Here is a 27,403-nt window from a genome sequence, read left to right as displayed (position 1 = left end):
TCAAAGGCTGGGAGATGTTGGGCATTTTGAAACTTGGTGACCATCTGCAGAATATCTTGAGCCCTCACCTCTGGTGCGAGGCTTTTCCCAGGGAAGTGTCCAAGACCGCTCCACTGAACTGGAGTCTCTGTGATGGTATCATCTGTGACTTCTTTAAATTGAGGGAGAAGCCCAGTTTGTGAAGGAAGTGGCAGACATAATCTAGCTGGATCTGAGCTTGTTCCAGAGATACAGCTCTGATCAGCCAATCGTCCAGGTAGGGGTAGACGTGAATCCCTTCCCTCCTTAGACTTGCAGCCACTACCGACATTAGCTTGGTGAAGACCCTCGGGGCGGAGGTCAGCCCAAATGGCAGAACTCGAAATTGATAATGAGAGCCACCAATTGCAAACCTCAGGTATTTCCTGTGATTGAGATGGATTGGCACATGGAATTGAGCATCCTGAAAGTCCAGAGATACCAGCCAGTCCTGGAGCTGGAGGGCCTGAAGGACCCGAGAGAGAGTTCATTAGGAAGACAACTTGTCCTTCCTGAGGAACTTGTTCAATTCTCGTAAGTCCAAGATAGGTCTCAGTCCTCCGTCCTTCTTCGGTATTAGGCAGTAGGGGGGAGTACCAGCCCTTGTTCCTCTCCGCTACAGGTACCGGTTCTATGGCACCTTTCTCCAGCAGGTCTACAATTTCCTGCAAGAGGAGCGGATCTGGAACTTTCAGAGAGCTGTTCCCCGGTGGATGACTGAGGAATGCGTAGAAAAGGCAGGCAGTAACCTTGGGCAACTGTCTCCAATGCCCAAGCATCTGACGTAATAGCCTGCCATTCCGTCAGATGTTGAGTTAGCCTGCCCCCTACTGGTGTCTTGTGAGGAGAGTCCTCAGAGTGATTTAGAGGCGGCTGATGCAGATGCCGAGGGTAAAGAGGCACCTGCTGCTGCGGCTTTTGCATTTTTACCCCGTCCACCTCGGGTGAATCTTTTTTGACCTCTTTGAACCGACTGTCCTCTGCCTTTTCCGAATGCGGAATAAAAGTGAAAGGAATTACCTCTCCAAGAGGTTCCTGAGGGGCGATATGGCGTTTGACGGATTGCAACTCCCAGGGATTTTGCTGCTGCTTTGGATGTCTAACTTTTCTAGACTGTCATCCGCCTTCTTACCAAACAAAGAAGAGCCGTCAAAGGGCATATTTAAAAGTCTGGCTTGTACATCTGAAGCAAACCCAGACTTTCGCAACCACGCAAATCTGCAGGTTGTAGTACATCCGCCATGGCCCCACTGATACTGTGAGCAGAATCAATGCCAGTTTGAAGGGATTTGCACATTGCGTCTTTACCATCCTTAATGATGTTTAGAAACGCTTCCCTTTCTTCTCCCTCTGGGAGGCAGTCAGCCACTGGTGAAGCACACTCCCAAAGTGTGTGGCTGAACCTTGCGAGCGTACAAGTAGCGTTAATAGATTTCAACACCATGCTACATGCAGAAAAGACTTTCTTAGCTATACAGTCGTATCTTTTGTCATCCCTGTCCTTTGGAACAGTAGGGTATGCTGATCTACTGCCTGATGTAGTTGCTGCTTGAACAACCAGACTCTCTGGAGATGGATGTTTAGACAAAAATTCAGGGTCAGTAGCAGATACCCTATATTTGGCTGATAACTTCTTCTTAACCGCCGGGATAACCTCAGGAGTTTCCCAGTTAGCCAATATTTTTCTTTGTAATGCAGCGTGAAATGGAACTACAGGATCCTCCTGTGGGCCTTTAACTAAAATGTCTCTAAGGTCATCCTGTTGGAATGCAGGTGAAGATGTAGACCAACCCATGAATTCTATAATCCTTGCCATTAAAATTCTTTAAGGGGTCTTGGCATGTTCCCCTGGGTCTGGTTTGGCAAATTCTATTTCTGGGGAAGTATCTAACCCACTTGCCTCATGTAAGGATTCACGAAAGTCCTTTAACCTATTTTCATCAGAGGTAAATTCCTCTGGTTCAGGTGTTGTAGTTCTCTGCAACCCAAAGGGTCTTTCTTGATCCGAATCCTCCCCTTCTTCATAAATTGAAGACAAAGGTCTGAAATGATCAGACCTTGGAAATGGCTTAAATCCCATTTCCAGAGCAGAAGGGGCCAAATTTGTCATAATTGGTTGAGAAAACATCGACGTCGTCGACGCTGACGTTAAAGGCTTCAAAAACACAGAAAAAGGCATTGAGAAAATCGGAAGAGGCCTAGAGGATCAGAATCCTACTCGAGGTTGTCGATGACATTCACAAAGTCGTGTTAGAGGCCCTGGGTATGACCACTGGCTGTGAGGTAGTGACGGCCGTGGGTTTGTTCTTTTTTGGCGTCGAAGACGGCGTCGATTCGATCGACCTATGCGTCGATGAGCCCTTCGATAATGGCGTCGATGATGCAGATTTATGCGTCAAAGGGACTTTCGACGATGGCGTCGATGGCACAGTGCCTTTGCTCGAGGGTTTGTGACGCTCTCGAGTAGTTTCTTTCGCCAGGTGCAACGACTCGAAGCGTTTCGATTTTTTGGGTCTTTCACCCAGGGTATCACCCTCAGCTGTCTTCGAGGGGGTCGAGGCCGCTTTCTCGAAGAAGCTAAGCATCCTTTTACGGAATTCCTCCCACTCGGCCTGAGAGCTATGTTTTGTGGGGCAGGTGACTCTTTCCGGGGAAACAGAAGACGACGAGGAAGGGGATCTTCGACGTCTCTTACTCGAATGCTTGGATCTCGAAGAGTGGTGAGAACTGCTTCGAGACCTAGAACGAGAATGTTTCCTGTGTCGGCGAGGAGACTAATGTCTCGACTCTGCCGAGGAAACTTTCGAAGGAGTTTTAACTGTCTTACCTCTCTCAAGCTTCCCCTTACGCTCCTTGAAGGCTTTTGCCGTCATGGACATGAAGTCCTCGCACTCCGAACATTGGTGCTCCGATCCCAGGCACCACAAACAGATCCTGTGAGGATCTGTCAAAATTTTCTTTCCACAGTCTCGACATTTTTTGAAGCCGGAACGTGCAGTCGTCGGTTCGGATGAGGAAGCCATCGAGTAAGAGTTGGTATTCTCGAGGAATAATGAAGAATATATCTGACTAACGAACTGAGCAATGCGATTCAGAGGCCCACAAAGCGCGGAAAAACAGAACTGAGCAACGGACGCTGTGCGAGTGTATTTATACGCATGATGCCGTCGGTGCCGATACGGAGGCTGTCGAGGGACATCGGCTCGAGGGACGTCGACGCGCAGCGCCCTCTACTGACATTTTTTTTTTCCCCCGAGGCCAACAAGCTGGAGATGATCTATCAAGATAAGGAATACGTCGGAGGACACAATCCCTTCGAAGGAGGTGTTTTACATTGGACAGATGATATCTAAAGACGGCAGGCACATTGCCGAAAAGAGAGCAGGAACAATCTGTGCCATACCCCAGCCCAACACAGTGAGGGACATGCAACGATTCTTGGGGTTTTGCCATTATTGCAGAGAATAAGTTCTTGACAATAGCACATACACTAGGCCACTCTTGACTGCACTGATAGAGGCCCATAGGGGAACAAAGACACTGACATGGACCAAAGAGATGACTGACGCTTTTGAGGAACTGAAGCTGGCCATATGCACCGCTCCCATGTTAGGGACCCCGGACTAAAAAAGAGAATTCTTTCTGTTTTCCCACGCTGACGGTGTAGTGATGAAAGTGGTACTGACTCAGAAAACAACCATATGCCATAATCCAATTGCTTACTACAGTGGACAACTTGACCCAGTGATGAGAGGACACTATCCATGCGGACAATCTTTGGCAGCTACAGCCTTCACAGTGGAAAGGTAATCAGCAGTGACAAAGGGGTGCAACATCACCCTTTACATGGAGCGCGCCTTATTTGAGATATTGCATAAGCCAAAGAGCAAACTGACAACACCGAGAGCATCAGGATACAAGGTCAGACTATCAAATGTGGGACTGAAAATAGTGCACTGCATGACAGTAAATCCAGCCACATTTTTGGCAGATGTTCTTCAGCCAGAAAACTGGGCTCATGACTGCACAAGGAACGTAGAGCAATTTAGTGAGACACATAAGGTAGAGGAAGATGCACTTGAGGCAGGAGAAGTGTTGTACATTGATGGTTCATCGACTATTGACCAGATTGATGGGATCAGAAGGACGGGAACTGCTGTAGTCAGACTGAAGGAGGACTGGACAAGTGAGGTGGTTGTGAGTGCATGATTAGCATCTCATTACTCAGCACAAGCAGCAGAACTAGTGGCGCTCATATTAGCACTAGAACAGCGCTGACAAAAGTGCGACGATATATTCTGACAGTGCTTACATCTACAGTACATTCAGGATTGGTGCGATGGCTCAGGAAGGGGTACAGAAGAGCAGATGGGACCCCACTACAGCATGTGCTCTTGTTAGGCACATTGATTGAGGCAATTGCACACCCAAGAGAGTTGGCACTAGTGAAATGCCAGGCACACACAAATGAAGACGCTATCCCAAGGGGAAACGAAGCAGCAGATTATGTGGCAAAGTGTACAGCATATTTTGGGGAACTGTGAGAACTGAAGCAGAGGCCAAAATCCCAGAAGCAGTGTTGAATATGGTAACGGAGGACTGTTACAACTGTCTACCAGACCCTCAGATTATGGAATTGCAGAGAGCTGCACCACCAGAGGAGAGGGAGCTCTGGGTGAAAAGAGGGTGCTCCATGTCTCCAACAGACGCCTTATGGCGACAGAAAAACACAGGGAAGGTGGTCATGCCATTAGCCCTATTAAAAACAGCACTAGCACAAATGCATTATCCAACACACACAGAGAAGGAGGTCATTGCTGCCTGCATTGGAGAAACGTGGTTCTGCCCAAATCTGAATGAACATGTGGCCAATTTAATTAGTAACTGCTTGACTTGTCAGTAGTTCACAGCAGGACATACTTTGAGACTTGTGAGAGGAGCCATACCAAGACCTTAAGGCCCATTCCTGCATATCCATGTGGATTACGTGGACATGATCCAAGTGTGTGAAGGATTCCGCTACATGATAGTGGTTGTCTGCCCATTCTCCAGGTAGATAGAGGCTGAACCCCGTTCACATGCTGAAGACCTTAAGGAAGCCACATTTCTGGTCCGGGAGGTTTTCCCAAGATGGGCGGTCCTGAGGTCTGACAAAGGCCATCACTTTGCCAATGAATTGTTCTAGCACATCACGATCCTGTTAGGAATAAAACACAAATCTGCCTGTGCGTACCACCCGCAAGCAAATGGGATGTGTGAACGCCTCAATGGACTCGTGAAGGGGTGCACTGCCAAAAGTCAGCAGAGCACCAAGAAAAACTGGCTTAACTGTTTGCCTTTTGCACTATTTGAATTGCGCAATAAGCCTGGGAGCGACAACCATTTACCACCCCACGAGGTGGTGACAGGACAGTGCATGGATCTTCCCCTGGCTCCTCCCACTAAGGTACTGAAGGATTGTGAAAACCGTGCAGAAGTGTTGGGTCAAGAAATGTTTGAATACATACATTCTTTGGTTTCTAGCGCTTCTTTTATCTCTCAACAGATACAAAGGACCCAGGGAAGGCCTGAAGATGACAAGCAGCCACAATCAGATGACTAAGAGCAAAGAACTGGGAACAAACATTTAGTGGAAGTGGGAGACCTAGTTCTCCTTAAAAAAACTTTATTTGGCGCTGGAATGCCCCTAGGTTCACAGGACCTCATATAGTGTAGACAGTGACAGACAGAGCAGTCAGACTTGAGGGAAAAACGGTGTGGAACCACATCCAGGACATCAAGATCTACAAAGCGGTGGCCTTTCCTGGTAACAGAGCAACAGTAATCGACAGGGCCAATGTTGAGGATCTTGATGAACTACAAGTGCGTGCAGATCTCACCAAGTTAGGCAGACATGGCGATACTATTGTCCGACGAGCCCAAGCAGCTGAAGTTGCAACTGAAATACTTGTGCACATGACGGCTGAAACACTGTTTTGTTCTTCTTTTCTCGCACATGCGGGTTGACACGAATGTTGTTAGAACTTTATAGAGGGTTATCCTGATGCTACCTCCTACCACCACCCAGAAACCTTTTCCAACCAGTTTGTGCACTGTATCAGAAGACCACCACGATTCAGAGCCTGATCCCCTGCAGTATATTTCCTCGTAATAGAATATTTGGCCAAGGTATACCCACAACACGAACACATTGCATACCAGTCCTACCCACACTAAGATAAGGGCAGTTTGGGAGATCTTTGCTTTCGCCATTGGTGCTTTAGTTTGCAGAGCTCGAGGGTACTGACCAATACTAAAATAATAACACATTTCTTGCGATTTTCAGGTGTGCAACTTTAGCATTTCATCAGCTGCAAGTATCAAGCAGCTTAAGTGGTCATGTCGGAAACAAAGTTTGTTTTAATTCTGGTGTGTTTACTGATTCCCACTGGAGTGCTGGGTATGGCATCTCTAGTATGGCATCTCTACTTCGCTATGAGTGCTACCGCTGTATCCACTGACATGATCCCAACCCAGGCAGGAGGAACTACCATGTCAGGTAGAAGAGAAGACACTAAGGTAAGTGCAGTGTAGACACAGACATGAAGGGAGTTGACATGTATCTCACAGACACAGCACGGGTTACACACAAGATGTGGCATATGCACATGTATAAAGTAGGCAGAGATACCACCAGTGACAGCTGTTATGTCTGCTCTTTAATCACCTACGAAATGAGTGCGACTCGAACATTTGTTGCAACTGAAATACCTGCAGCAAGAGCACAGTGCCTGATGTATCTCGCAATGTTCCAGACAAAGGGATGATTTCAAAGGAAAACAGCTACATTGAGATGGATGTCCAAAGGGACCTTCCCATATGAAGATAGTTACACCAAGACACTAGACATGATGCATAACTACTGGCAGCTCGATGAAGGGCTGCAGTACATAACTGAAGGGCCAGAGAAAGGAGAAACAAAGACTATCGCACTGAAGCGATTGCCATGCCCATGGACAAGAGTAAAAGACGGCAGGAGAGCTCGGTTGTTGGGGGAGTCCACAGATATTTGTCTATGGACGTGTAATACACCAACAATGGCTCGGAAGATGGAGTGGTGGGAAGAAAAGCACGGACCAAAGCCAAGTCACCAGTGAGGAAGGTGCAAGAAGAGAATGACAAGTGTCTGAAGGAGTGGGACAGGAGTGCAAAGTTACTGACATGGGTAGAAAACATAGCTGGACCAATGCCAATAATTCCCCTGAAGACACCAGCTGTGTTATCAGCACAATGGCGATGTGGACGTTTGTGAGAATGTGGAATGCAAGACAATTGAAATTATCCCGGCAATGGAAGCAGGAACAGCAGTGCTGCTGGACCGCTATTGGGCATGCAGGTCTAAGGCATATGAAAAACTGCCACCTAACTGGGGTGGGGTATGCTCACTGGTACACATCAACATGCCTTCATTGGTTGTACCCAGGAAAGACGTGAAGCTTGACGACTTGTCAAAGATGGAGAACAACAAGCGGAAGAAAAGGTCACTAGAGATAGCACCACTTGTCCAAATCAAAAAGGCTGTCGAGCAAGGAAGTTTGAGCAGGATGAAAAGAGGGTGGAATTACTTCTCAGGCAAATCAGAAGCAGCATTGGATGAAGTACCAGCAGAACACACGCTTTTCCACTCGCTAATACCAGCAATACAGACATATGCAAATGCCATATAGTTACAAATCACTCGCTGGGAGCAGATGGTAACGATTAACTCAACAGTTAATGGGTTGAACAACATAAAAGAAGAGCTCAGAGCGATAAGGTTTGTGGCGCTCCAGAATCGATATGTTCTGGATCTCCTCACAGAGATGGAGGAGGTGTTTGCGCAAAGATCGGGAGTTCATGTTGCACATTCATACCAGCTAACGACAAAGATAATGGAACTCTCTCAGACGCAGTTGCACAATTGGCACAAATGCATGCGAAATTGGAAGATGAAGCACATGGGACAGGAAATGACAAGAGGTGGCTAGCATACCTGTGGTCGTGGATGCCATCATGGCTGGCAGATGGACTGAAGGTGATAACTGGAGCCCTCGTGCTTGGAGCAGCATCCCTGTGTGGGATCAAGATATGCATTGGAAGGTGCAAAAAGACAGCAGAAGAAGCAATTGGAATGAAGATACTGGTGGACGTGAACATTGGAGGAGCAATAGATGACATTGTGAGAGAGACAAACTAAGGGATAAAATTGTGCACAGGGACTTATTTCTGGCAGGGACAAAGGTGGACAACCCCCAAAAACCGAGAATATGAAAGGACGTGGGTCTAGTGCAACCCAGAATGAGTATGCTGTTACATGTACTGGTCCTTCGATGATCACACAAATTATTATGGACACCTTGGAGGAGTGGAAAAGATATAGTGGGCCAGAGAAAAAAATGGGACCTTTTGAGAGGTGGTCGACAAGTCGACCAAAGGAGGAACTGAAGAGGGCTGCTCGCATCCTACCCCTGCTCCCCCTCCCACCAGACACATGGCCCAGAAATAAACCGAAGGAACAATGATCACACTTAACATTTTGGACTAATCCCTAGGGCTCCCATGATTGACAAATATGTCGAAAGGTACCCACTCAGCCAACCCGAAAGCCCCGGAGCAGTACAAACATTACCCAGAGTGAATGAAGAGCCACTGAGAAGCGCTTGGATTTTTCTTATCCTTGCTCTGATCCCTGTTGGTTTTGGCTGTAATAAACTGCAGTTGAATTTGCTGTCTGTCTGGGCCTGCGTTCCTTTTGTGAAAAGGTGGTGTTGGGCCTTCTGTGAGATATGAGTCTGCGAACTACAAGCAGCCCCCGAACCTACCTGGGAGTTCTTACCAAACGCATAGATCTTTTTGCTCTGTCTGGTGCGAATTCATTGGGCCAGTGAAGCCGGCAAGGCCCCAAGAAGAAGGGAGTAACAGCCAAAAAGAAAAAGGTCTGATGGGTCACTGTTCAGTAGCGAAACCGACTAGTGGAAACAGATAGTCATACTCTTTTTGGGGCTATACACGCAAGCAGGGATTTAATACTAGCAAGGACACTCAGCCATCAGGCTTTCATATGCATACGTTGAATGGCCCGCCAAACACGCAAAGAGCCATCTTTATATAAGTACCAGCTTCACGTTCTTTTAACAAGAGACTCGATACACCGCACAAACCCCATTTAGGGGGATACTACTAAATCCTACTTGATTTTCTACTGGGATGAATGCCGTGAATAAGACGCTTGTCCAAACACGTGTCGGCTGACATCTTAATTCATTAAAAGACATTTGCAAATACAGCATTTTGGATTCTAGTTGCAATTGAGAAAATGTTTTAGGTTTTGATACGTACCGGCAGAGCGTCTTAGGCGAGTCATTTATTTTTCACCTCTTTATGGGGCTGTTTACACCAAATGGTATGAAAACGCTCTCATTCAAAAACGCAATCATGTAATTTCTTGGTTATCTTTGAAGATATCCATCAGTTTTTTTACACTGAAGCCCATGCATCTCCTACTACTAGACGATTTTCCACCCAGTTCATGAAGAGACATTGTGAGATCACCAATCTCATTAATCAAACTTGCAGGTGTCTATTGCTGGATAATACTACTCTACTGATGAAGCCACTAATGCCCCTGATCCATACTGTAATTCTACAGAAGAGCCCAACGAGCATGGGCGTCGATTAGGCATGCCTCATAAAAGGGTTATTAGAATCCAGAGTCTGTTTCATTGCCATAATGCCTTTGTGTTAAATCGCTCATCCTTCTTGGACTTGTGTCATCATATACCTCAGCTGTTGATCATCTCTTCAATGGGCATTAAGTTTGTGGAAATTCCTAATAATAACGATTTGTTTACCATATTCGTCTATTTTTCTCAGGACTTTGGGATAGAAGTGTGCGATTAGGAATGTGTCAGAACCTGATGGGATAGTAAATAATAGGCTACAGCATATGCTTGGTGCATTGATTTCGCTGACTAATAAGGCGACTGAATCACCCGCTTGTAGTCTGCAGGATCCCATTACAAGGGTCGTGATTAATGCTAATGGATCCCGAGTGGTAAAATGTACTGATCATCCTGTCCCCCAAAGATATAGTCTATCTGCCTGGTTTTTCAATGTCTACATGTTACTTTGGCCCCCCCAAGATCTCTGCCTTCAGCTCCAACTTTCAGTGTTATGAGGATATGAGACAGCTCTCTTTCAGGCTACACTCTGCCTCTGCCTCCTCACTGCTCATTCCTGACTATCTGTCCGCAATTCAGTACTGGTGTGCTGCTAATGATCTCTGCCTTAATGCCAGTAAGACAGAGATTTTCCTCATTGGGACACTTGCTCCAGCTTTCCCACTCTCACTCTGGCCAGCCTCATTTGGTCATGCGCCCTCACCCACCAGTGAGGCAAAAATATGGGGGTCATCTTCAACTCTACTCCCTCCTTCTCTTCTCACATCTCGGACATGTCCAAAAAGTCCAGCTACCAGCTGCATCTCCTCAGGGGTATTCTACCGCTTCTCATCTTCACCCAGAGTCTCACCATCTCCAGAGCCCTGGTCTCTCCAGACTGGACTACTGCAACAGTCTCTTTCTCAATCTTCCTACTTCTACTCTCAAACCTCTACTTATCCAAAACAGAACCGCAAGACTTATCCTTGGGCTCAAGCCCAGGCACCGCATCTCTCTGGCGCTGAAATCCCAACACTGGCTCCCCATGGCTGCAAGGATCAAGTTCAAGTCCCTCTGCATAGTCCACAAGGCTTTCTTGAGCCGAGGCCCTTACTATCTACAACACTCTCTTTCTAAATACTCTCCTTCTAGAGACCTCTGCTCAGCCTTCTCAAACTCTCTGCCGGTGAGTCATTTTTCCAAACAGATATTTGGGGCTAGATCCTTATCCTAAGCAGGTGCCTCCATCTGAAACAGCCTCCCTGCCTCTCTCCATCTTAAACTGGACCTCATTATGTTCCAGAAACTGTTCCAGAAACTGCTCAAGACCTTCCTCTTCTCTTCCTCATTCTCTCCTTCTCCCATAACCTCCTTTCTTTTCTCTCCTGCTTCCCTCTTTCCTCTCCCACAACCTACTCAGTTCGCCGACTGGTCGCTTGGTGCACATCCAGAGCCTCATAAGTCCCAGGCTCCCCCGCCAGTCGAGCACTTGCCTGCGGGCCGCGGCACTCTGCTTGGCACTACTGCACTTGCAAAACATTCCATGAGCAACCACTCTGCACTTAACCCAGGCCCCCACTGGACTGGGCGCACTTGTTCCCCCCCCACCCTCGCACTTTCTGTCTGCGCATTTGAACGACCTTGAATGTACTAGGCCCAGCAAGTTTGTCTGTCCGGTCTCCCCTCCGTCTCCCCTACTTAGCTTGGTTGTCCGTGCAATACTCATCCATAGGCGCATTAGATGACACACCACCAATCAATCTAAACTGTTCCAGGTCTTGTATGGTAGTTTATTGTTCTGTATGTCCTTTTCCCTCTATCCCCTCTCCCCTTTAGCCCCCCCCCACTCTGTCACGCACTTACACTAGTAGAATTGCCTCTGGCCTAGCATGCTAGTTATTGTTAGATCATTCGGAATCTTCAAGGCCTAAGAATGACTGTATTCCCTTGTTCCCTTCCCGCCTTAAAAACTTTTAAGCACTTCACTTGTGTATAAGCGATTTACAAATAAACAATTAAAATCCTCGCTCACAAGAAGCAGTGAAGCTTCCTGATTGGTTATGGCTATCTAGTATTCTGCCAACCAATTTTGTTAAGCGTACCTAAACCATGAATTCAAACTGATTGCGTGGAATACCCAAGGGTTTGCCCATTTGGTTGAGGAGGATGGCCTGTTTAATAATTGAAATCATTTAGCTTAATGTCTTTTCAGGAAACTTGGCTGATTTGATGTTGTATTGGATGATAGGGTCATCATCCAAAAATCAGCTATTAAAGGCCCATTGGGTTGACCAAAGTGGGCTCAGGGAGAGAATCTCCTTATCAGTTGTAACTCATCTTTCAGTTTGGTTATTCTTAATGTACATGGACTTTGAATTGTATGGCCTACTGTCTTGCAATACGGGAGATGGGAAGATTTTTTAAATTAATTATTAGCATCTATGAGCCACGTGGCCTGAATCACACTAGAAGCTTGAAATGCATTGTCCTTGCTTGAATTACAGCTTATACGTCTAGATGTGCAATTGTATGGATTGGTGACTTCAACTCCAGAATCCCCCCGAATCTCTATTGCCTGCAGAGGTACCCGACAGACCTTACTGACACAAGCGGGCCTCAAGCAATGATGCATCCTTGCCCAGTTTTTGTTTAATCTCCATCTTGGATACCTGCCTTGAGCCTTAGCAATGTGTTTCCGCCCAGTTTGGGGACCTACAGGATTTCGTGGTTTGGCAACGTGGACAACGTTTTGCCGCTTGATTATACCCCTAGTGGTCTTAAAGGCTCCTTGGACAAGCTACATTGCTATGTCGATATGAATGATCTTATAATTAAAATTTCTAAAACGAAGATGTGGTCTTTTGTACCAAAAACATTAAGTCCAAAAAGAAACTTGATTTGAATGTTGGCGAACGCCGCATTAAAGAGGTCACTTTGTATGACAATCTTGGACTTCCATTTGACCACCATTTAACATGGGATACCCATCTTGACAGGTTAGATGTTAAGATCCGACAGTTGATTGCAGGAGAAATACGCTTTGTTAAGGAACATGCAGGTTTCTCGTTAACCTCCATTTTCCAATTGCATAAATCGAAAATATGCTCGGTGACGTTATTTGGTACTGAGATTTGGTCATCTAAAAATTTTACAAGATTGGGCATGATGGACAAGCGTTGTCTTAAAACCCTTCTCAAGCTATCTCCTATGCCTATGGAATTTGTGTTGCTTGAAGCAAAGCGGAACTCTGTACATAGTGCTTTGAATGTGAATATTATTTATATCTGAAAGTGGTTAAATCTCCTTCTGGCTCGCTACTACTTTAAATGACAAGTTAACGAAGGTCCAAGTATTGAGCTGTAGAGACATCATTATTATACAAGGAAGGAGGCCTCTATGTGAATGCAACAATTTGGTCATCATTCTAAAGATCATCCATCTCACAAGATTAACGTAATGCATAAAAAAGCAATCTATGAAATCGATCAGGAACAGTCTTTTGTCAGCCTAGCGACTAAATCTTTGGGCCAAGAATATGTAGCTTATCTGTTGAGTCGCTGGGGCACCCATGGTTACCTGACAGCATATTGTTAAAACTGGATTGTTGTCAAGTATCTATGAATTAAATGTAATCTCATTGACACCTATTAGATTGTTGGGGGATCTTTGGGATTAGCTATATATCTGTGAGGATGCAGATTGTGTTGTAACAATGAAATGTTTGCTCATGGAATGTCAAGCCCTTACTGACAGTAAAAGAATCGCTTTACTGGCTTATGGAGCCAACAGTCACATTAATCCATCTATTCTATGGTTAAATTTATTTGAAGGCGATGACATGGGCTTAATCAATCACCTGACAACATTTTGGGGAAGGGGAAAACGAGTTCTTAAGATTTTATGGTTATGTAGGTTAGATCGATCAAAGGTGTTTTTTTTATTACAGGCTTGCTTTCTTTTTAAATGTGTTTTTTGTTGCATGGTCTACAAAAAGCCTTTAATTGGCTGAACTGTACTAATTATTATTTTTATATTATTTGAAACAGCTGGTTTGCTTCTTTTTCAAGTGGTAGCAACCACTAAAGAATCAGGGGGTTGAGCTGACCCTTGATGTTCTTGTGGGTCGGCGAATGCTGACTTGTATTGTTTTCTTGACCAGTTTGGTTAGCACAGGTCTAAGTACTGATAGACTGATTCTCCTTCTAATAAAGGAACATTCTGTCTAATCGTTTTTTTCATGTAGTAGGTTTTCGATGAGGTCACTGTTCTTTAACTCATGTGTCAATGTCAAACGTCTGTGCTGCCCTACATAAAATATAATTGTGCAAACATGAATAGTCTGTGGGCAAGGATGTTAGCCTGCCTCTTCTACATGTGGATATAGAATGGGGTAGTCCTCGTAAATGGTTATAACGCCCTACTGTTAGGTAAGATTTTGTAAAGTTCAACTGGTTTGGGACTTCCCAAGACTTTTCTTGTGGTATTAGGTAGATCCAACTATAAACATAGGACTGTACTACACACCTTTGTAGAGTGACTGAGCAGCCAGACTTATTTTAGGAGGGGTAATGTGAGCTCTAGAGTAGCACACTGAAATCAGTAAACACAGGGCACCAAGTAAACACTTAAAGTTAAGCATTTTCAAAAGCAGCAACTAATAGTAACATTCAATGACAGATAGAATTAACTTAAAAAGAACCAATAATGCAGTCGAGTAATTATTTTCGATGCTAAACATGTTCCAGCACATGGAGTGCCATCAATCAAGTTCAGTATTAGCACTTTTTTGTCTTCACCATTACAATATTGAGATTGGGAGGGAAAATGGTTAGAGTTGAGGTAGAACACACTTTCAACTGGTTCAATAGATAGTTTCTCCCAGGGGGATGGAGGCAGTCTTTCATCCCAGCAATAATAGTGTTAACTATTATAACCTTTAAGGGAAAAAGCACTGCCAAAGCCAATAGGGTTCAGAAAAGGAGCCTTTGGGAAACCAGTACAGCCAAAGTCAATGGGACAGTTCAGTTATAATGCAGCTTTTCTTAGGAAAATGTTATCAAACAATCTGGAGTTATTTGAAAAATCAGAGGAGCTCAAGGGGAGCCCACTTGATGGAGCACAATCTGGAAAGCCTGAACAGGTGGCCACCATTTTCTGTCAGGCACAGCCTCTCTAGGACACACAAAGCTCTTGACACATTTGCACGTTAAACATTAAGAGAAATTCAAGGGACTGCACAGTGGGTGCTGTGTCACTATGCAAAAAGCAGATGTCCATGGAGTGCACCAGACTCCATTAACCAGTTAAAAATCCAAGTCAGAAAAAAAAACACATGAGTGAGTAGCAAAAAGTACCACTCACTCAGGAGGTTAAAAATAAAGATCCAAGATTATAGAAAAAGAGCCGAGGGTTTCTAAAGTTAAAGGGAATTAGCACAGAAAATGAAAATTCTCTCTAACACTTATGAACCATCCTCCTGTTTGTAGGATGTCTACCAGAACCTGTGTTTCTTGTTTTTAAAGGGCCAATTTCTGCAGAAGTTCCTAGTTTCTTTTAAAAGGGTGCTTTTTGATTAACTCCATAAAGGAGGAGACTATCATGCTTTCTTGAGGCTTTGCTTAGTCCATGTGCATATCAAGTTCCTGGTCTATATGTAAACCTCCCAATCCTTTGTTCTGCATTACCCTTGATAAGGTTTCCTGCCCTACAGCAACTGTCTGGGGTGCAGCATGATGCTTTTGGGTGCTTTTGCCCGATTTTGAAGACATTCACATTTTCGACTTCAAATCCTCTTAAAAAGTATGTCTTTTGTTCCTGCGCTGCCTTAACATGTGGTGTGTCATTTATATTTTGGCACCGAACAAGGCAAATGTTTCAGTTGAGGGTCACCTGTATTTCAATAGCTAGTTGTAGCGTGACTGCTCGACTTCAGTCACAGCTCTTGTTTTTGTAAAGTTTTATATGTTCTGCCTTAAAGTTGACAGGTGTGATCTCCATAGATAGACTTAACATCCGCCATTCTGAACTGGGGAACACAGAAATTAAATATTTGTTTCCTCTGTGATTGGCTCCTTGGCATTGCTCCCGACGGTGACACTTCCCTCCTTGGGTTCCAATTCTGCGGGTGACTCGGCCGGATTTTGAGATTGCATTGCATACGCTGCCCATCACTTAGTTGTGATCTCTTTTAGTGTTTTGGGCTTTAAAAGTTTAAAAGCTGAATGCTTAACCTCTTTACGATCCCTCAGGTGATATCTATTGCCCAAGGGAGTTTGTCGTTACCGGATGGTTAGAATTTAAACAGAGTAATCTCCAGTGTTCCTGAAGGGAATGAGGGTGCCAAGAATGTTAAGCCTTGGGGAAATTAAGGTATTCAAGTATGCCTTCAAAGAAGATCAAACTTTCCCTAGCTATCTCCCCCTACTGTTTGCCTTTTGTCTTGAAGCCAATGTTGTCAAGGATCATTTCTGCAGTGAAGTTCAGCATAAAGATGTCGGGTCGCACCAAATAAACAACGCCGAAGTTGTTTGTTGAACCACAATTTCAAATTATACTCGAAGTCGAAAGCGGATAACAATTTTTTCCACTCTGCAAATCTACTTCCAATCTGTGGATTTCAACGCGTGAAAGAGTCTGGGTAACACATAGTATAGAGATGGTGTTACAGGAACACACCACTGTCTATGCCCTTTTTCAAATTCAAAAATAAGAAAAGAACAAATTACTTACCTCTCACTAATCTCTTTTCTGCTGGATGTTCCTTCCACAGATCCCTCCTCTATGTTAACCTAATCCACAGCGCAGCTGTACTTCAGAAACGTTTCCGGTGCCAGGGGGGTGAGGTGGGCAGCTCCAAATCAGCTCCGTCCAATGCCTCTGCGAGCCAGACATGCCGTCAGGGACAATATATATTGAGGTACCATGCCCCGGGACGTCTGTTCCATCCTTTGTACCTAGCACTCAAATGCTGAGATGCAACAGAACCGTTGGTGTACTGGTTGTCCGCCAAGAGGGGCAGGGAGGGAGGGAGGGAGATGAGGAATCCGTGGTAGGAACATCCACCAGAAAGAACATTACCGAGAGGTTAGGCATATTTTCTTGTAATGGATCGCTTTCTCCCACAGATTCCTCATCTATGATAGATGTTGGGGGGAAAAAAAGGTTTGTGTGGAATCTTTCCCTCCATAGTGTCTATGGAACCCCAATCATTTTGCTTTGTTTTTTAGCATGTTCTGACTTTTGGAGGGGGAAGTAAAGACTTCATCTTTGCTTCCCCTGTCATTTATATCACCTTAGCTTTTTACACTTGGGATTTTTGGTTACTTTTATATGCACCTAAAGACAAGGTGGTGGCAGCAGATATATTTTTCCAATTTGTATGTTAATTCTAGTGTGCACATTCACGTTTACAGAATAGAACTACCAAACTTGGCTAGTGGCCTAAAATGGCTGTGCCATGAAATGTTCTTTCGGAATGATGTAATTTGGCTTCTGTGGTGCGGGCGGCCCCCTTAGATAAAAATAAAAAAATTAAGGGTTTTTTTTAGTCACTCTGCCTTCATTAAGAAATTCTTTCCATTATGGTTCCGTCCTTAAGGGAAATAATTTCATTACGAAATCGAAGTGACTTCAAAAAGAAACAATTTCTTTTTGAAGCAATAGGGCTCCCCTCAACCCCATGATGTGTGTGCATGGTGAAAGGGTGCACACTTAAATGTATAGGTGGCTGCCTGGGTTGCCTGTATGAGTTTTAGGGAGAATTCTCATAAATGTGCTAATTCCCTTCCCCTTAGAGACCCATCAACTTTGCTGGATTTTGAGGACTTTATTTTTTTACCTGGAGAGAGTGCGACCCTTTTCCCCACTCTCTCATGTGTTTTGAAATATGTTTTACTCTTGTGTTTTCTTTGGTTATGTTGTCTAACAAACTCCATAGGCATCATCTTTTCATTTGTGTCACACAGCACCCTCAGTGCAGTGGCAGAGGGAAACCTTTTCAGGCTTTCCCAAGGTTTAAATACCTTCTCTGGGATAAACTACGGTTTCCCCTAGTAAGTAAAGTGAAATTGACTTTACTAGTCTTTTTAAATTCCTAGACCCAGCACTCCCTATCTTCCAATAGAGTGCTGGAGGGGTTACTTAGTATCCCCTGTGTCTAGATACTCATGTAGCAGTCAAATGCTACCCTTTTCTCACAGAATGGCTGGTGGCAGTGGTTCTACAACGAACTAGCATGATTTTTCCCGACCGCCAACACCGGTAGCGTTAAATCGCGGGAGCCATGTTTGTCAAGATGGCGTCTGAGCCTACTTTGTTTAAACAGGTCCCGGCCTTCTTTTTTTGCCATTTCTTTGTGGAAAGGTCCTTCTAGAGTTTGTCTCTGCGCCAAACTAGGTTTGGTTATTTTGTTCTTCAGCCTTTGGTGGGCTTCAGGCGTGAAGACCGCCTCTGGAGCCCGAGTGTCTGGGGTGGGCAGGAAGTGAGGGAGGTGCCTGAAACTCCCTGTGCTTAAGTCTCATAGGAGACCCAAATGTGCTATGTGGTGACTGGCTGGCTGACTGTCTGTCCGGCAAGGACAGTCACCCTGCTGGGTGAGTGACAGCTAGGCTGGAACGAATGGGAGATAACTGAATAAAAGGGGAGTCTCTTGGCTTGGAAGGCAGAGTCGACCACTGGAACAAAAGCACCGAAGACGAGCTTGAAGAGGACGGCTGCTGCAACTCCTGGACCGTTGGATTGCCAGGTGAAGCACTGCTGCAGGTCCGAATCACCAAGTTCATCTCGACAGAAAAGCCCTGCAAGGGACCAATCAACTCGACACTAAGCCACCTGGATACCAATCTAGGAGCTGGTTGCATTTTCCCCCAGAGTGCTGCAAGTGGAATTGATACTCTAAAAGGCATTTAATTACCAAACCAGATCCGGGGCGGAATTTAATTTGGATTAACCAACTGGACCTCCAATAAGTAAGTATCACATCAAATAAAATGCTATGGATCCAATTCGACTGATATTCATGGACACTGACTGAATCGAAGAAACTGTCATTTCAGGTAGCCAGCCGCTGAAACCAAGACCAAAATCACGCAAGGTCATTTCTCACACGTCCCAAATTTTAAACGTGGACATAAGGTCAGTAATCGTGTCGGATACTCTACAGAGACATCACCTCTAGTACACCGCTGTTCACACAGCACATTGTTTTAATTAGAGCTTTAAAGAAGATCTACCATACAGGGTTTGGATTGATTTCCCTGAACAAATCATTTTTTCGTGAAGATGGCCCTAATATTTAACTGATTGACAGCACTCAAGATGGTGCTGTACATACAATAGAGGCCGAAACATATGTCGACCAGTCAGGAAACACCAATTTGTTTCCTAAACTCTAAGGCAACACAAAATAATGTCTAGCGATGGATGCAATGCTAATCATTTTAGATACCCCTGAAAGGTTTTATACAAAAGGAAAAAGTATTTAAAAATATTTGTTTTCAAGTGATCATTATTGATGTATTTTGGCAACATATTCAGATGAATTGTTATGGTATATGGCCGAAGGTTTTTCCTGCATGATCTGTGTACATGTTATAAAGTGATTAAAAGTGTTTTAAATATGGAAGCAAATAAACAAAAATATAAGTGTTTAAAATAAGGTGTATGTGTTAAGAAAGGTATACTGTACTAAATAAGAAAGTAGCTGTACGATTCACCTGCCAGATGCCCATGAAGGGACTATAGAGAGGGGTAGTCAATCTGTCTTTTTTCTATGTACCTTGAAAAACTCTCCCTAATTGTACAGACTTGACCCCCCCCTGTTAACAAAAAAAAGGGAGTTCCCAATCTCTTTATTCTTATCTCAAGAGGGGTCAATGTGAGCAGTAATGTTGTGACAGAGTTTCACAGTAGCAGTTATTGAAATAAACAGTTACACTCAAGGTTTCTTGATAAAACAATTATTAATTTAGTTCACAGTCAGTTGTATAAACCTTCTTCAGAAGGGAGCAATATATTTAACACTTCTACTAAGATGTCTCACGGACCTCGGAGATGACCTGCGGTGTTCCTCTGCTGAAGGAATCACCATTGCTGCCCACGTGGCTGTATCAATGCGTAGGCTGAGAAAAAGCTGTGCTGGTTGCCCAGGCAACCACCACCAACAAGGTGAAGCCCGGGAACATGCCCGCGAAAATCACCGCCGCAGGCAGGGCCACTGATAGGCTTCCCTGCTCTGCCAGCTCCTCCCCTCCTGCCTTAAATGGAGAGGGAGGAGGCCGGCAGGCGAAACCGCAGGGAGAAGGCCGGGGGAAAAGGCCATTCTCCCTCTCATCAGCAGCTCTCAAGGCTGGGGGGAAAGGCCTTTCTTCCTCTCAGCAGCTCTCCGCTGCTCGACAGCGCTAGCAGCTGGCTCCAGCCTTCCCACTCAAGGCAAGGGTCACGTCGCTATATGCAACCCCAGACCATGTCACCATAGTCAAACCACTCACAGAAATTAGCGGCTTCGTTCGCGTATGTTGTTCCACCCCTCCCCCCACCACCTCTTCTAACCTGATCAGCAGGTCGGTGCGCCTTGGGGCTAGGATCCCGCACCCCTCCTCATGTGCCTCTTGGTCTCCCTACCGCATAACTCTATTATAACCAACTCCCCCTGCACACCCAATAATGCTTGGGCTCGTGTCATCTGGTCAAACCCACCCCCCGTACCTTTGAAGGAGCTTGCTCCTGCTTCCCCACTCCATGGAAGGATACGCGGCACTCTCCATTTTCATCCGCTCCATCTGGGCACCTGACGCCACATGGGTGGATACCCATGCTGCCGCACAACACGCGACCACGATCTGCGAAGCACATTGAGCCTGGCAAGGCACTGGTGTCAACTGCCTTGGCCACGCATACCCTTGGGCCCGCAACTTTGCCACGAGAAGCTGCATGCTTGAGACCATTGGCATCACCCTCTCAAAGACGAGTACCACACTAACGCACACCTACACGCCACTGCGCACCAAGACCCTCAACGGTATTATCCGCCCTTGCAATGCCTTTGCCCTCTGCTGACACAAATAGCACCGCACCTCTAACTGCGTGCCATCATCACACCGCATTTGCCCAATACTGCCACTGATGTTACTCTGTCCAGTATTGCCACTGTTACTCTGTCTAGTACTTCCACTGATGTTACCTTGCCCAGTACTGCCACTAATGTTATTACTCCCATATCTGTGCCACCCGTCCGAACACCGCAGTTGCCTTGCTGTTAAGTCATGCACCAACAGCCCATCTCCTCCCTAAGCCTACTGCTCCCGACCTCCAGCACTCTGTATACCCTCCCACTGCCACCTTGCTCCCCTTGGCGGATGTCCCATTGCAGTGTGCCTTGGTGAACTCCCGCTCCCTGCCAGCACACGCCCTAGACGTACACAACCTTATCAGTAGGAATAACCTCAACCTAGTATTCCTCATTGAGACCTGGCTAAATCAGATTTCTGGCCCTGCCCTAACCCTCACCATTCCAAATGGCTACACAATTTATAGACAAGACCGCGCCTCTCATGGAGGCGGTGGGGTAGCTGTCATTGCCAAGGAGAGACTCTCGATCAGGAGAATTCAAGGGGACCTTGGTCAGAGTTCGACTACCTTCTGCTCAAACTGAAGCTCTCCCTTAACTGCACCATGGCCCTCCACGTTGTCTACCACCCTCCTGGCCCCACCACTGACTTTCAGGAAGCCTTAATCCACTCACTTTCAGATAACCTAAAAGAAATCATCCAAAGTCATACTCTTGGGTGATCTTAACCTAGGGCTCAACGACCCCATCAGTTCCCACGCCACTGCTCTCCATAAAGCACTCTCCACTCTAGGGTTCTCCCAAGCCATCTCTAGGCCCACCCACACTAAAGGCTGTACTCTGGACTGGGTGTCCCACCATAACTGCTCCCTCCGTGTCAAAGAGATTACTCCGATTCCATGGTCTGATCACCACTGCATCAAGTTTGACATCACCTCTAAAGGGCCTCCCAAGCCTACCATCTCCTCTACCTGCTGCACTCTCGAGAAGGGGAATCTCACCAAACACCTCTTGGTGCCCGCGTCACTGCCCCCCTTCTCCAATGACCCTGAGGTACTCGCCAATGCCTTCAAAAGGATCATCACCCAGGCCATCGACACAGTGGCTCCACTCACCCTTAAAAAAGGCAAAAAAAGTGAAGCTTTCTAATGCCTGGTTCACAGAGGAGCTCCTACAGATGTCCCAGTTGGACTTCGGGAAGTGTGGGTTTGTCCGCTCCTTAAAGAACCCTTCCTAGACCCATTGGTCCAAGGGAACTACAGGTCCATCACCACTGTCCCCTTTTTATAAAAAATCCTGGACAAGGCAGTCTGCCTGCAAGTACAAAAATTCCTTTAAGACAACCACCTCCTTGGTCTTCGGCAGTCAGGGTTTCTGCCGTGACATGGCATCGAAACGGCCCTCCTTGACCTTAAAATCCAGATGGAAGACCTGCGTTACTTCTCCTGGACCTATCCACTGCCTTTGATCTGGTGGATCATGAGACCCTCTGCCATCATCTCTCCACTGCAGCTAACTTCTCCCCAAAAGCCTGTAATTGGATAACCTCATTCCTGCAGGAAAGAACAATGAAGGTCTTTTCCAATTCCTCCGGTGCCGACCCGATCATCATTCAATGCGGTGTGCTACAGGGCACATGCATTGCTCCCACCCTCTACAATCTCTTCACGAGGCCTCTTTTCAAAATCCTGGACGCCCTGGGCATCTCATACAAACTATGCTGATGACACCCAGGTGCTCATCCCCCTCTCGGGTGATTACCTGTCTGACCTGAACATCCTCAATTCCATCTACTCAACCATCCAGTCCTGGGTGGCAGAAAACTGGTTGTGACTCAACAGTGAGAAAACCGAACTTCTGTTGATTGGATCCCCGTCCACCCAGGGCAAGCTGAACAAGCAATACAGCTCCTTCACCGTTGACAATATCCCCATCACTGTCCCACAAATGGCCAAGATCTTGGGTGTTATTTGGAACCCAACTTGACCATGAACAGGGAGGTTAATACCCTAGCATCCTCCTCAGCTTACCATTCCAAACCTCTTAATGCAGTGAGACCATTCTTATCCCAAGAGAATTCCCTCACCATCGCCAGGGCAATAATTGAATCAAGACTGGACTACTGCAATGCCCTTCTAGTAGGAACCTCAGGCAAAAATCTTGCTAAACTGCAATTAGTGCAATTAGCACAACTGTCTCCACGACCAGGCCCCCTCCTACCTACAAAGGATCTCCAAACCCCCTGCTTGCAGGCCAGCCAGAACGGCATACTCCAACATGATTACCATTCCCAAAATATGCAGAGCTCACGTTGGTGGTACCAGCTTCCCTACTATGGCCGCCACCTACTGGAACGCCCTCCCACCACATGTCCTGATCTGTGACCTAGAAGTTCGGGCTGGACTGCCCCTTTTGGGGTAGGACCAAGCCTGATTTGCATATGGTCTTTCCCCCTCTGTAATGGCTTGGCAGGTGAAGAACGATGGTCTGGAGGGTTGCCCAAAGCAATGCCAGAGGTTAAGACTCATTCTAACCCTTCCAGCCATCACCTCTTTTTTTTTTTATGTAGCTGCCAGGAAATTTTCAGTAGATTCTTTTAACCAAGTTGTTTCCCATGGTTCTTTTGCTATTATAACAAGGCCGCCTTTTGGCCTACCTTTTAGTTCTTTTGAGGCAATTTTTTGGACTGTACTATACCCATCAAACAATACATTATTGGTAAGCCATGTTTCTTGTAATGAAACAAATAAACTCTTCAACATAGTAACTAATCCCTCCTCTTCAAACAAATGCTCATGACCACTAGTATTCCATGTATACAAGAGGTCAATGTCATCGATGCGTTGTGGAAAAGTGATGTTTAAAGGGCAAAGGGAGCCATTGCCAGTATCCCTGCTCAGTTATCACCTCATTTTTATCTTTTAGTTCAGAATGCATTCTTGTTAACGAAGTAACACTTTGTGTGGGGTCAGTTGTCATTGTTTGCTGGCCCACCGATGTATTAGTCAGATGTTTGTCAAAGACTGTTGGAATTGCTACATTCTTTGTCCCACAACATGGAGGCTATTTGGAATACTTTTTGGCATTACTAGGGCACGTGTTTTTAGTGTAGGAATACTCTCAGCTATACACTTATAAGCCATTTTCAATAACTCCTGTTCGTAATCCATAACATATCTCAGTGTTGTCTCCGAGTGAAAACTTACATTTGTTATGAAGGTATTATGCACTTCAACCTGAAGTTGGAAGCTATCACTCGGAGTGGGACAATTGAAAGAAACATATTTAGGACTGCCGATCGATTTAGCAGCTGTTTTATTTCAAAGAAAATTTGCTGCAACTGCATCGCTTTGACCATAGTCACTTGCTCTTGCTTGTCTTTAACATTCTTATCAATGTTGCCTATCAAATCAACATTACTAGATTTAATATTCCAGACCTTGGTTAACGTGCTTTGTGATCTCATTTGTGCTACAGGTCGCACCACCCGTTCTGTCTGGGTGCTGCTCTTATTCGGAATAATCACACATTCGGGTTCAATATATGACTGGTCACTCTTCTCAGTGCTGTTATCTATTTCAGGTATAATCCATTTCTCCCCTAGTATTGGCATATTTTTATGAGAATCAGAAGGAACAAACCACATCAATTTCTTTATCTACTTGTGCAGATTTTCTCACCTTCATAGGTTTACACAATTTATACTTGTCGCTATACAAGAATGCATAATTTGCTGGTAGCAAAACTTTCTTCATGGTAGATACTTCAGTATTCTGTGTAGTTTTAGTTTTACTATTTCCCACTTTCTTCAATTTATAATTTGTCCAGGTAACATTTATTTCCTTTATCTTCTTGTTCCTGAGAATGTATACTTGAGCTCCGTTTACACACTTTGTTACTGCGTATAGTCCAACTTTTGTAGATTAGTAGTGTTTGTATATCTATTTTGTTTTCTAGACATTCACATTTGGCCACAAATGTCGTTAAAAGATTTTCAAAAGCGTTAAATATTTAATTCGATGTCATACTATCATCATTGTTACTCGTATTTATACACTCACTTGGGTCAGCGATTGCTTTTGTTTTTTCATCAACCCCCATGGCATTAAGATTAGGATCAAATACAAAGAGTGGTTTTGGCATAACCTTCTGACTCATCTCTGGTGCTTTTTTCCAATTCTATTTACATTCCACAGGGGTATCGGTAATAGATATGTAGTCACCTACCTTCGGGGAAGATTTCAGTAGCACAGTGGGTGTTGATGGTTCATTAAGAGTGTTGCATCATATTGCCAAAGTACTCAACATCATAATCTTTTAATTCTCTACACGGGCGATCAATTCCCTGTTTCAATGGCTCTGTACTTGTCACATTACTGTGGTGTACTGTAGCTTGGGTTACTTTTTTTATTGCTGTATCATTTTGTAAATGCACACTACTTTGTCCCGATGCCCCATCTTTATTATGATTAGACATGTCATTGGTTTTACTTTTGACCCATCCGAGCTACCCTCAGGTCAAGGTCCAGTATTTATTGGTGAAGTATGTGTGTCGTCTATGCTTACACATACCTACCCACCCTTATACGTGACTTGACTCAGCTTGCACTCAAAAGTTGATGTGGCCTGCAATGAAACACCACTGATCACATCATCTAAAAATGTAGAGCTTACACAACCCAATTCACTGGTAAGGTCTTTTACTAACTCTTGTGCCGCATTACTTGCAACATTCGAGGCAGGGGTAAGAATCTTAGGGAACTACTCCGTCATTTGCTTACAAGACATAGCATGCATCTTCGAATGCGTAATAACTTTTGGCATGCATATACGCCTACCTGTTAATACTTTTAATGGACTCAACTCAAGACTTCATTCACCCATACTGTGAGCAGACAGCCTACTCACTTAAAGTGATGGCCTATGATGCTTATGACCCAATTCTATAACACTATTGCAATAGTGCCACGCTATAGCAAGCAGATCTGACAATTTAACAATTACTATGGCTATTAGCCGTTACATAGACCTTCCAGTAACACTTAAACTTAATAAACAGAAACTATGTATAACTTCAATATTTCATTCACAATGAGACTGCCTTCAGTGTACATACCGTGTTCTTAAAATGTTTTACTTTCACCCCCTTTACTCCCGCTGTTTTAGACAGAAATACTGCATTAAACAGAAAACCTTATATTATAAGGTTGTTATATATACCTGCCGTGTGCATATCTGTCATGCGGCCGACCGCATGGAGACTGTGGCAACGGTTCCGTTGGAGTGGCCATTAGGTTGTTACACGCTCTCTTGCCTTTGCTTAGGTGGCGGTCTAGTCTTTCTCACGTTTTTCACGTGGTCATGTCGCAGTTGCTGGGAGGCATTACTTCCGCCTTTTCCCAGCGGACGGTGCGTTGCAACTTTGAGCTTTCGCTTGCTTTGTTGCTGTATGCTTGTGTCTACTTTCGTCCTCGATCTCTCCCCTTCAGGGCTCCTTCCATCACCCAGTCTTTTCCCTCTCTCATTCTTAGTGACGTGCCTTCGCTCACTGTTTTTCCACTGGACTTGCATCCATTATTTCTCCCGTCCACGCATTCCAAGCTTCCCAGCTTACCTGCATTTTCCAGCCATTTTTCCTTCTGTATTATTCTGCCTCTATGGATTCCTATTTTTTGGCCTGCTCCGGACTGCTCCTTAATTCCGGATTCCATCCAGCCAATTCTCCAGCATATCGATACTCTACAAAGGGGTTTTTTGTCATTTGACTTTTTCCCCTATTCACCCGCCTTCGGTGACGGGGCCGCAGTGGCCACAGTTCACAGGTGGCTGCTGTGGCTTCCCACCGCGGAAGGGATTCAACTTCAAACTATCGTCAATACCGAGAAGCCTCCAGATACCCCACGGATTCCAGTTCATCAGGTGAGGAGTCCGAGGAGGGAAGTGGGACTGATGGTTCTGATATCCATAGCGACAGCTGTGACAATATCACATTATATTATCTATATTGCCTACCATTCTAGGTTTGCCCACACAAATCAAATATGGGCTAAGCAAGAAGCAAACAGCACATGGCAGTGACACAGCAATAACAACAAACAATATTCTACCATCTGCCGATCAGATGCATGCAATTTGAGCCATAAGTGTCTCGTCACGTTACACGGGCGAGGCAAAGTGGAAGTTTCTACTAGTATCCACAGCTGTCGCACTTCTACTGCATACATGGTGAAGTCAGAGGATATGTCTCGAAGATGAATTCTCTGCGGAATGACATATGTCTCGAAGATGAATTCTCTGCGGAATGACAATTTGCTTAACTCGTAGATCTTCTATTAAGTCAAGACAAAACAATCTATACTACGCTAACTGCAGATATGTTGTGTTACGCTGAGCAGCTGACCAGCATAACAGCGACTTTCTAAGCGACTTGCTGGAAGCGCGCGCCCAGCTCTTTTGTTGAATTTGGTGGAAAGGGGCAGAGCAATACCAAGTATTATTGTCTTGATAAATCCACGAGGTCCACAAAGTCCTTCCTCAGCGTAACAGCGACTTTCTAAGCGACTTGCAAAGGTTTTAAACGTTTGGAAAATCTAAGAGACTTCCTTGTGCCACTGCACTGAAGGTGCTGGGTGTCACATGTAAA

At 45.1% G+C, this 27,403-nt stretch overlaps 1 protein-coding gene across 3 annotated transcripts in view; it reads right to left on the bottom strand.

Annotated features, from left to right (window-relative positions):
- The window catches only part of EDC4 (enhancer of mRNA decapping 4), a 2,544,921-nt gene that overhangs the window by 1,220,790 nt on the left and 1,296,728 nt on the right, over positions 1-27,403 (bottom strand). The gene's annotated exons all lie outside the window — the stretch shown is intronic.

Source organism: Ambystoma mexicanum, chromosome 1p (genome assembly GCF_040938575.1).
Source record: "Ambystoma mexicanum isolate Mex_15411 chromosome 1p, UKY_AmexF1_1, whole genome shotgun sequence".
Lineage (NCBI taxonomy): Eukaryota > Metazoa > Chordata > Amphibia > Caudata > Ambystomatidae > Ambystoma > Ambystoma mexicanum.
This window is presented reverse-complemented; position numbering and strand designations above follow the sequence as displayed.